The sequence below is a fragment of the Monopterus albus genome, unplaced genomic scaffold, assembly GCF_001952655.1.
Source record: "Monopterus albus unplaced genomic scaffold, M_albus_1.0 scaffold62.1, whole genome shotgun sequence".
In the NCBI taxonomy this organism is placed as follows: Eukaryota; Metazoa; Chordata; class Actinopteri; order Synbranchiformes; family Synbranchidae; genus Monopterus; species Monopterus albus.
Window position 1 is genome coordinate 786,007 of NW_018127942.1, and position 12,491 is coordinate 798,497.

Genomic DNA, 12,491 nt, shown 5'->3' on the forward strand with positions numbered 1-12,491 from the left:
CCTAACCCTTGTTGGATCATGAAACCGCTGGTGATAACCCCTTCTCCCACACCGTTCTGACATCAGAACAAGAGGGTCTGCACCTGACATGTTTTCTGAACTTTCTTGAACTTTCTGAAACCAGGTATAAACCCATTTTAGGGTCCTTATGGGGAGGAGAAAGTTGATTTCATACTATAAATAAGTGCAACACCACGGATGCTTTCAAGGAAAGACCTCAGTGCAAGTATGGGCCCAACTAATTTATTAATCTTACCCCTTTCTATGACTGCAGGAACAGCTATAAACAAGTTTCTGTTAGCCATGGTTGGATGACACATTGTAGCCTACAGTCCAGTTTATTTTAGGCATGGTACTGATTCCCTCATTCTCTCTTGGAAGCAGTTTAAGGTTGCATGTTTTTTTGGCTCCAGTTCAGTAAAGGTCATGTAAGTCTGCACAGCCCAGATGCTGCCAAGTTGTCTACAAAATGCAGAGCCACTTAAGTTTAGTTCTGACTTATAGGTCTCCAGAGAACAGGTGAGGTGGAAGTGATAATGCAACAGTTAAATGCTGAAGACAGTGTTGACTGTAGAAATACAGTATAATCCTCTTTTAGTTTTTGTGATTGTTGCAGCCTAATGTCATCTCATCTGGTATACAGGGTAACAGATGGTGCACAGGCTGGACACTGTCCTGCAGCCTGAAAGTCTCATGGTGCTCCAGGGTGGAGCACCAGAGGAGCAGAGTGGCTCCCAAGCAGGGACGTAGACCAGGCTTTAGCTGGCAAGAAAGAAATAAAGAAACTGATGGTTGACTGGGACCGTACACAAAAAGTGTAAAATAGAATCAGACTGTATAAAAACTGTTAAATGTATGTGGCAAAAATGGCAGTTCACAGGACGGCCCAAGGTTCAAGTTCAAATCTATCATTACTGTAAGTTAAGCTAACATAATACAGTGTGTTAATAAGGGTTAATCAGGGTGATGGAAGCCCAGCACTAAAGCTTTTTAATTTGGCTTGAGGCCCAAACTACGTTACCAAACATTACATATTGCACTGGTTTCTGAACTTAGAAACAAAACCACCCACAACAACACACCAAGAGCGAGAGAATCTACACTACCTCACACCTCCTACTGATCACTAATACTGATGAGACATAAGACATGAATAGCAGCTGAGGAAGCAGCTGCTAGCCTAATTAACTACAGTCTGTGTTTAAAATGGCACAAGATGTGGTTGAGAAAGAGACCTGAATTGAACCAAGCCAGGGTCCACAGAGTGCATGAAGTAACAGGGAGAAAAGATAAGCATGCATTAAAGGAAAGCATGAAAAAAAACAGCAGCAAGCAAAGGACAAACAGGGCCAAGAGAGAAAGAGGGAGGAAAGGAAAGAGAAGAAAAAGAAGAAGAAAATCAGTAAGAAGAGACGTAAGAGTTAGAGAGCGGTGACTGGAAGGAGTCGTCATGCATTGCTGGCCTTGATGCTGGCAACTCTTATCGCCTACTCACCCTGACAGCCTGGTGCTATGTCGGAGGGTTCAGACCAGGTCAGTCACAAACAAACACGCACTTTGATGACACCCCAGGAGGAGAAAGCAAAGGGAAGAAAACTAAATATTCAAACCATGTGTTGAACCAGATATTGGCAGTAGATGAATTCCACATTTCCCTCATTAGTTAAGACATTATATACAACATAACAGTTAACATAACAGTTTACAATGTTATTATATTCACCATATTTAACAAATACTTCAATAGCAAGTACATGCTGAGAGAAATATACTGTAATGCTGCTATAATGCAATTCTTTTTTTGTTTGTTTTTTTTAATGTGGAAATGATTTTAATCAATGTGAAGTTGCACCATGTTGATAATGGATGTATCTGCAAAACTGACCATGTAGTTCATTTTTTCATCAATGTTCACTCATAGCAACTAAATCCTGATTTTGTTAAGGCACTTGTGGCTCTTTGAGGTTGAATTAAGGTTCAGGAAAGATTGCATTCTTGATTTTCTCAAAAATGGAAAAAGTCAGCAGTGGTATGACAGAGGAGACATGGCATCTTTAGTTTATTATGAATAAAGTTTTTCCTAACCTTAAGCAAAGTGTTATTGCTCTTCATGATGAATCAGGACACAAACTCCAATAGCAATTGTTTCCTCAAAAATATATTTGACAAAAGAGATTATTGTAAATGTAATTTATATTAGATAGAATTGAGACTGTGCTCACTGTGTTCATTTTTATCTTACAAGGATTATTACAAATCTGTCTTTCAAAAACAAAAACAGAAGTAATGTGAAGTTTTGTTTTTGTTAATTTCCTTTCTGGGAAACTAATGTCCTACATATAACTTTAGTTAGTATAACATTTGTTGCATTTGCCACATGTTAATATGTAACTTCATGATAATGTTTCATCTAGTGATTCGACATGTGCACGGTTTATATCTAGTCATATTGTTTGTCTTATGTGAGTTCTTCTAACTGAGCTTCTTGTGAAGAGTGCTTGATGAAATTATGGCTTTCCACTGAGTAAACATCTGAACATCATATTTTTAACTTTGCCATTAATGAGATACATATGAGTACATATTTTACAGGTAACATTACAAATTACACCTTGCTGTAATGTAATATACTCTGATGGTAAACTATAACTGGTTACATGATTAGAATTGATATTAAATGACTTCACTGCATGCCATGTTGCTGCACAAACCTTCTTATAAAGGCTACATGTTTCTCTGGTCTGTACTGGTTCCTGTATCGTAACATCTGACTCAGAAGGTGAGGCTGTACAAAGGACACAGAAGATGTACACAGCACATTTTATCGACGTGGAACAGAAACGCAAACAGGTGCATCAGACAATAATTACAAAATTTGAAAGCTGAGTATGACACAGTGAGGACGTAACATGAACCTAACAGGTTGAGCAAACGGGCCCTTGTTAGGAGTTTATCACCTCGAGGTAAATGTTCAAACTAACCAAACCATAGCATGTGCTGTATGCTATCAATAAGGCTCAAGTTTAACTATCATGTTGTTAGTCCCCTGAGGACAGGGCAAGAAAATACAAATGCCTGGCCCATTTACCTGATCAGATAAGACCAGATCTATAAATGGACTCTGACCAGTGCACACTTCCTCATACCATACATTGAATTTATGCCGTTGAATGGTACTAACAATACTGCATGTTATCAAGACTCAGCATTAGTTGAATATAGTAAAGTTTATTTGTGTGAGTGAATATTTTAGCATTCATATTAAATGAAGGGCCCACCACTGTGACAAGCCTCTTACAAACTCTCTACTGAAATTAAGTATGTAAGACTGAGCTCTGTCACCGGCCACATCAACCTGACCAGTGTTTGATTGTTTGTTGTTGTTTGTTGTGTCTTGTTGCTTTTCTTCTTTTTCTTCTCCTCTATCCACTCACCCCAACCGGTCGAAGGCCGCCCAACAAGGGTCTGTTGGAGGTTTCTTCCATTAAAGGGAGCTTTTCCTCCCCACTGTCGCCAAGTGCTTGTTCAAGGGGGATTTTTCCTTTTGTAATAATAGTGACAATAGTAAGGTCTAGACCTTACTTTGTAAAGTGTCCTGAGATGACCTTTGTTGTGATTTGGCACTATATAAATACAATTTGATTTGATTTGATGTTCTGTCAGTAAATTAATAAATTCTGTTATGTCATTGTTGTTCTAGGTTTTCCCACAGCATATTATAGTGGAGGTTGCCTTACCAGAGATTAACTTGAGAATAAATTATTACATTCCTAAATTTAAGGAAAAATGAGCAGAAGTACAAATTCACACAGCAAAGATCTTCAGAGTATTTACAAGTTGCAAAAAGTAGGGACAAACAGCTCAGTCAGCCACAGTGTTAATGTGGTAATCACCACATTCAGTCCAACAGTGTGTGTTATAGTTAGCCTAAGTTTCCAGTTCACATTCATTGCTGTTTACGTCTACAACATACTGTGCATTACCTTGGGAACTGTACACTAAATATCCCACAGTTCATCTAGGGTAACGCTGAAAAGTGCTTTGGTAAACATTACCCTGTGTTACACTTAGAGCAAAAAAAGAACTAGGTCAGGTGGGAGCCCCAGAGGCATGTGGGGATAGGGGCAGATAGCTGTACTCAGATGAACTCTGTGAAATTCCAGCAGATCTTAGGAGGACATTAGACTTCTTGACAAAGAATCCCTGTGTCCTTTCAGAGGATTGTATGAGGCCGGAACCTTTTGTTTCCTTCTGCGTAGCGTTGAACTCCTGTTTGAAGAAGACCTCTGATGTTATTGGTGCTTTCACCCAGCTGTGAGTTTCAGCTCTTTCCATAGATGTCTAATTGAATTGTCTGCTGTTTTCTTCTCACCCATTTTAGATGAATGGTTGGTTGGAGAAGCCATGAGCTTCTCCAACCAACCATTCATGGGTTAATAATCTTTGGATTTCACTGCACGCTAAGGGAAGAAACCTTGGCCTTCCTGTTGTAGTGAAATGCCTTACAGACATGCTGAGATTTTCTTTCTCTCACACATAACTGAAATGATTACACTCATACAATGTCACTGGTGCACATAACACTAAAATATATTGGTCTCACAAATGTGCAATAATGATGATTTCAACTGCGACAGTGTTTCACATATATCTGTAAGTGGGTGTTCAGACTGAATGTGTTTAAATGCAACCCCATTGCAAGGGGCTGCGTTGGTCAAGGGGTGAGGGGGTTGCAGGGGGAGTGCTGTGGGCGTGTACAATATGGCCATGTTTCTGATGAATTGACGTGAGTGGCTTCATTCAAATTTCCAGGCTGTGAGCTTCCGTTGTGTTTTGGTTAGCCATGTTGCTAACGTAGCCTACTCTGCCTTAGCACTAATTTCTACAACCAGAGAGTCGGCAGTGACAGGTAAACACTGCATAACATCTAGTACCCTAATTAATAAAAACTCATGGTGTGTCGTTATGGTGTATTTGTAACTGTGGCCTAAATTTGATAGTAAATAGCAATGAATGCTTATGCTAACATGATAAACAGAGGCTTTTTCCTGTGGGTGTCCATGTTCCGAATATACCCCATACATGGTTGGTCAATGCAGCACCTTTGCCAGATAATACACTCTCTGGTGCAGCAAAGGTTGAACCACATCCAACTTTTTCACAGCACAGGGCTGCGTCACTTTGCCAGAGCCCCCACCAGCGCTGGTGCAGGCTGCACCAGCAATATGTGTGTTTGTGTGTATGTTTCATATTTTACTGTGAAAATATTTCACTTACGTATGTCTGTTTGCGCACAACTGCTTATTTATTTCCTAAAGAACTCCTCATGGATGACAGATGCACTATCATATTTAACTGCTGACACCAATATTTTTAATTTTCAGTTCCATGAAGTCTTCTTTGGTGGATCAGCAACATAAATAATTTTATTTATTGTTGAAAAAGAATTTTCCTTAACATAAAATTAACATAATTTTCACAGAGAATCTGTAATCTGCAGAAAGCATGATGATAATTTAACTGAGGTCATTTCTAAGGTGAAAGAGAAAGTGCTCAGCTAAACAGGTTGTTGTGTCAAGAGTTCACTGACAATGACTTTACACTTATGCATGAAAGCTTAGACCATGTTAGAGCAGCATCTCTGCAGACAGTAAAGAAAGACAAAACTGGGATTAGGACATCAGCAATGACACGTAGCCTGAACTCTTTGTCCCTGTTATTCTTTAATGAATAACAGTGAACTGACTGACAACTGACTGACTAATTAAACAATTTCATATGTAATGACATTATTTCAGGACTATTTCAGAAAGTAGTTAGCATTGCCTTTTTTTATTTTTAGTTATTTATTTTTTGGGTCAAATGACCAAATTGTGGTGCACAGACCTGTACACTCAGATGGCATTTTAATAGATACATCTAGCTGAAAATACAACACCTCTCTGACAGGTTCAACAAAAACTGAACACAGGATTATTTGCAGGACTGGTGTATCAGACTGCATTAGCTAGGGCAGGCGTGACTAATAAAATGCCAACTGATATATGTTGCTGTTATTTGGCCTAATTTTTGTTAGGAGTGTTTCAAAAGCTAACAGTGTTGGAGGGACAGGTCTAGCTGATTTACTTTGTGCTCACCCATTTGAACTTTTTATCATCATAACAGGAATATTTTAGTGAGACGTGCCTCTTAATATGTACATATACTGTGTATGTGTGTGCATGTATCATTTTATGTGACTTTTAGTGCTTTTTAAATGTATTAAATTGATATAAATTCTTGGCACATCATACATTATATATTCATAATCAGTAGTCCACATTTTGTGTATTGCTCCAGCAACCCGAGGTTTTAACAATAAAGTACAAGACTTCTGTGATGAAGAAGAAGGATAATGTTGCACAAACTGAAAAGTCAAAATAAAAAGTACCTACCAAAGGAAATATATTACTTGAGTAAATACTTTGACATCAACAGTATGTTATTAAAATAATAACTGATTGCGTGATGGAAGATCATTTAATGGTGCTAAGAAAGAAAGGATGACAGGTGCCTGGCAGGAGAACAAAAGCCAGGATTACAGCTGGGTTTGACAATGGTTCAAAAGAGGTCAAGGCACTGTGACAGCTGGGGGAGCGCTGAGCTGAAGGGAATGTGAGACATGTCCGAGGAAGGTGAACCGCACAGCCAAAGGAGCAGCTCAAAGTAAAGGACAAATCACCATGACACCAAATAAGAAAACAAAGGCTCAGCAGGAGAACGTGGATCTGTGCTCAGCATCAAACATGATAAAATGAACTGGAGCAGGAGGCAAAGAAAACATACAGTGTTCTGGAAGAAAAGTTCAGGAGAAAGCGGCCTTAGAGGGAAAGCTGACAAAAGGAGCCCAACTAGTGATAAGTTGCAGCTTAAAAGAGAAGATGAGACGATTAAGTAGACGTGCACAGCAGATGAGGAGCTCATATAATAATAAACAGAATAACAGTTCTGGGATTCAAAAAGCTTGTTTCACTTTGTCTTAGGGTTAGCTATAAAATTACAGTCAGTTTCAGGAACTGACATTTACGAAGGAGGAAAAGACAAAGACGATAATTTAATTTAAAAAATTCATTAATAAAAGAAAGAAAGAAAAAGAAGGAGCATCTGGAGCTAAAATGTAAAAGCAAAAAAGAGACATCAGTGGAAAGGGGCACCTTCAGTCCTTGCTGCGGCACTTTCACCAAACCATCTAAGCTGCAAAAGGAAGGGCTGGTATGATCTTGTCTTTTTGTATTTGTTAAAAGCCGAGCAGCTGCTACTGTGCTTTCAAAATTTCAAAGCATAAAGATGAGTCGCTAAGAGTCCTGACAGACAGCAAAGCAATTTCAGTTACTGTATTTGTAAATGGTTGTAGCTGGGGAACCTTTAGGTTTCAACTGCAGCAACAAGTTTACATTTTAACAAGCTTTAATAATGTAGGCCTACACTGTGTTCTTTCTTTGTGTGTGTGTGTGTAATAAAGTTGAAGTCAGGTCACAGGCTAGCCATCAAACAGGCAGTAAATGCAGCAGAACCCTGTCTGCTCCACTTAACAATTCCAACTCTACTTCTGTGAAACCAGACCCAGCTGTCATTTTAATCTGAGAACTGCAGCTGTAAATTCCGTCTTTACAGGAACCCGAGAACAAATGGAGGGGCATTATTTCTCCTAATTGTCACTGTGGTTCTCTTTTGGCACAGCCAAATACAAATAGCAGTGATGACTGACTTTGACTAATTTATTCTGGGGGTGAGTCCCACTTGCATTAGATTCACTCAATGAACCTTTGTCTTGCTGACCTGATTCAGCCTCTGCTGCATTTCTGTTTTCTTGTTTGTCTAAATGCTGTGACGTAGACATTTTATTTTGTAAATAGCACTCTGCCAAAGACAGGCAATCTAAAATATTTCATTAGGAACCCAAGCCTCATTAGAGAAGACAGACACAGAACACATAAACTGCAGAGAATTGGAGATCCATTAAATTCCCACAAAATGCAAAACAGGATACACAAAAGGGGGGTTGACAAAGCATCATCCTCAAGTTTCATTAGTGATCTTTTTTTTTCAGCTGTTTTCGTTTAAAGTTTTGAAAGCAGTTTCAACAAACTAAACACACATTACACTAAATTATCATTTATTAACGTGTTCACAGATTGTAAAATGATGTTTTAGTCCATGTTCTAGCCAGTACAAATGAAACATAGTGTTTTCAATCCTACTGGAGCTGCCCCTGTGAAAAGCCACAATCCTTTCAGTCCTCAGACAGGATCAGTCTGTGTTAAAGCACATTGTGTTAAAGGACATTGCCATTATTCGATTTTGCACAGCTATCACATTCAAATGGTGCACTAACCTGGTGCAGTGGGGCCTGCAGCTGTATGCACCACGCGTACATTTCAAATGATTTTGCTCAAGTTTTACATTTCTGCATCTGGCGGTCATTGTACAGTAGACAGAAATAGTTTATGTAGTTTTACATATGGCCCAATCGGCTATCTAATATGATATTGTATTGCACATTACATCATTTCTGCTCTGTGGGCCCTGCAGCCTGGAGTAAGTGATGGCACCCACACATTGACTTTACCTGCTGCCAATAATACCTGTAATATGGTCAGGACATGTGCAGGGTATTTCCTCATGAGCTGCAGTCGAATCATTTTGTGGAGTAAATTACTATACAAGGATTTAAGTGTCAGATCAAGGACCTGCTGGAGCGCATGTCCTGAGAGCAATGGTGGTCACTGTGTGGAAAGTTGGTATGGGAGGGCGTTGATGAGAGAGAAGCTACTGAATTGAATGAGCTAGGAAGGTGCTGCTCAAAGCCAACGTGCATTCGCTCCAGGCTGTGCAGGGCTCATGTTACAATGACAAAATGACCTACAGTATGCCGTTATAAGGAGAAAGTACAGTATGTCGCAATAACGTGAAAAATGTGTTTTAAGTGTCTCATTAAAAGGAAAAGCATCTTGTTATAATGACTTTGCTGTATATGGCAGCCTATAGGCAGTTCTTGTGTGTACTATGAAATGTAACCCTGTAGACGCCACTGACCTGGCGGGTCACAGATGGTTAATGGTGGGCAGCAGTAGGCTACATGCAACAGAGAAGAAGAAATTGTGCTCAAAATGAAAACTGTATGTACCTGCATTTTGAAATGCAGCAGTCCCCCAAGCTACAGCCAGTCAACTGAATTTTGATCAGTTTCTCACCTGTCTGAAAGATGTTTAAGATTCTGTTCAAAATCATGTGAAAGCAGGACAATATCAAATGAGTGCCCTGAAATTTTTGTGGACAGCTTTGGATTAAAGGAAAAAGAGAAGGGTAAGAAATGGGTTAAACTCTTCCTTTAGATATCTGTACCTTGGAATCAGACTCCATTGGCTCAAATATTAAAAGGGACATTTGTGTCCTCCAAAAATATTGGTAGGGACACGTCTGTTCTCTCATATGCAAATTTACGCCCTTGATGTGAAGGAACAGTTTGACACCGCAGCTGTGAGGAGAAAACCTGGAGCTCGGAATGTTAAAATACACTAACTGCGTTCAGTAAGGTTTCTTGTTCTTTTGGAAGAGTTTGGAGATAACATGTTTCTCATCTACCTGTTATAAAAATCAAAATCAGAATCATGCATATTTGCCAAGTATTTTTATACATAAAAGGAATTTGATTTCAGTACAAAGGCTTTCAGTGTGATTTCGTAAAGCTACAAGAAATTGGAAAACATTGTACACATTCAGACCTGACCAGAGGCCACTGCTGTGAAGGGGCAGAAGCAGCACATGCAGGTTCATTGCTTTTTCCTTTTTTATTTGACCATCTGTATGATGATTTTATATATATATATATATACTCATATATACAGGTTTTAAATATTGTGTCACTCCTCTGGGAATGGGATATTTGAATGTAGTCATACTGTATTAGTCACAGATTTCTAGCTTTAGTTTGTGTGCGTGTGGTGTACACGTGACAGCGAGGGAAAGTGAGGAGACGAAGGACAGCAACATAAGGCTGGAGTTTGGCCAATCACACATCCATTACTTGGAGCTACAGTTAACTGGAAAACTATGACAGAGGCCAAGCTGATCTTCTGGGATGCATCATTTTGAATAATATTATCAGATATTTTACAGTATGTTATACAGTATGAGTATTTAAAGATGATCTCTTTATTTGGCCAAGTATGTTAAACACGCAAGGAATTTGTTTCTGGTACAGAACTGAGGCAGCAATCTGTGGTGCCAACTCACATCGATGGCTCTAACCACTAGGGGCAACTTGGGGTTCAGTGTCTTGCCCGAGGACACTTCAACATGTGGACTGCAGGCACCGTGATTCGAACCTCCAACTTCCCAGCCAGGAGACAACCACTCCACCCACTGAAGTCACCCTGGTGTGATTGCTCATGCTTAAAAATAACTACAGTTTTTGTTTAAAAATTCTCATAACGGAGGTTGAGATATGCACTTACACTCTCATACTGGCTAAATGAAATCTCACTGATCCTCACAATGAAGTATTAAATGGTTGAATCTAAACAGCTGTGCCCTTCTCAGTATTTGCGTCCATCCATAACAGAAAATGTACATGCAAAAATTTGAGCTGTAGCTTTAAAGGCAGAATGCAGTTTTTAAATTAAATGTTATGATCCACATGCACAGATTTACACAAGATAATTAAGGGGAAGGTAGCAGCTAACAGGTCTGTAAAATAAGATTTGTGAATGCACATATACAGTAACTTAGACTTGTGCTTATGACTGTGAATCTATTTGAATAAGTAGCTCCAGGCTGAAGAAGCTGTAAAACTGCCTGATGGGCGGAGTTCTTGGTGATATAAAGATCAGTTTACCTGCAGTGAATGAGATTGCTATGTTATGTACTCTCGACATGGAGAGGAGCCGATCATGTGTGTTGCCTCATTTGAACGTATCAGTGATTTATTATGGCTTTCATACTGATTGCAAACCTGCAGTAAGCAAAGGGAACAGTTATTATGTGTTGGTTCAGTCTTTCTTATGTGCCTGTGTAATTTCCAGCCCTGTGTTGATTTGGACATTCAACGACTGCCAGTTTCTGTTGTTGTTTATTCGCATCTAAATGTACTGAATGTACAATAAAACATGATCTTGTCCTGAATATAAAACTAAACATCTGTTCCACTTTTCTCTACTTATGTGATGGGTTGAAGTGTCTTTATCTTTCACACATGACTTTCATAGACCCTAGTGAGTGAGTGTTTGTGATTTCATTTTTGGAAATCAAAACTTGTTTTATATTTAACAGTAGGCAGAGATAAGTCACTGACACAGTTTTAACCCTGTATATTAAAAAACTGTGGCATGTTTCAAACCAAAAGTAACCAAAATTAGGAATTTTCCAAATGAATGTCGTCATTTCAGCATCTAGAAAGTTGAAGTAGCAAATGCACGTAATGAGAGAATATCAAAGACTATGTTGTGAGACATCAGCAGTGAACAAAGCTCAATGGATATTTTACATTCAGAACAAAAAATAAAGGTCTCAGCTGTCAGCTGAACACATGGTACATTCTAATAAAACCGCAAAATTTATGTGTGGCATACCTTATGTAGTTTGTGAGATTTTATGCTATGAGCAAGGATTTTTATCTTAGCTACATAAACTGTAAATTCTCCACAGCTTTATGGCTCATAGCATAGTTCTGGTACTATATCCCAGGTATCATGGCAGTTTCCTCAGAGTCAAATTTTATTTAATTTTTTAAGGGTCAAAATTATTCTTTATATAATGCCCTCAAAAATTCCCACAATGCAACAAAAAAGTAGGCATGTCTTCACTGCATTCTTCCCACAATTCCACGATGGGATGTATTGCATTTTATACAGATTAAAACTTCAATCATGCAACACTACCACTTATGATAATTAATTTATGTCCAAAATCTTAGTTTAGAACTCAGAATAGAGTAAACCATTGAGTCTCCGTTATATTCTAAGCACTGAATGATGGAATAGCATAGCCGGATCAACCTGGTGGTGAGACCTCAGGGCAGAAAGGAACCCACTGGGCCCCAGTAACCACCATTCCTCCCACCTTCTGTATAGTTTAATACTGTATATGTCAAAGTGCCGTAATGCCCATAACAAATTTTCAGTTAAACTAAAAACGCTCTAGCAGTTGACCAGCTGGTAATTAAGTCGAAAAGAGGGAGTGATTTTGGACACAGCCAAATTATTTAGGAGCTTTGTCTGAAGCAGACATTGACACCATCAACACCACGCCAAATTCCAGCAGAGGGCAGTCACAGATCTTCTGTCTGACTGACCAAATAATTAATGAAATCTTCCAAACATTATTTGTCACCATTTTTAAATGCTTTGCACTATTAACATATAAATCATTTGGAAATATATTGACTTCATGAATAATTATAAGTGACATATTTTAGTGGTGCTCAAAAACATTGTTACGTCAGAGACCCGAGT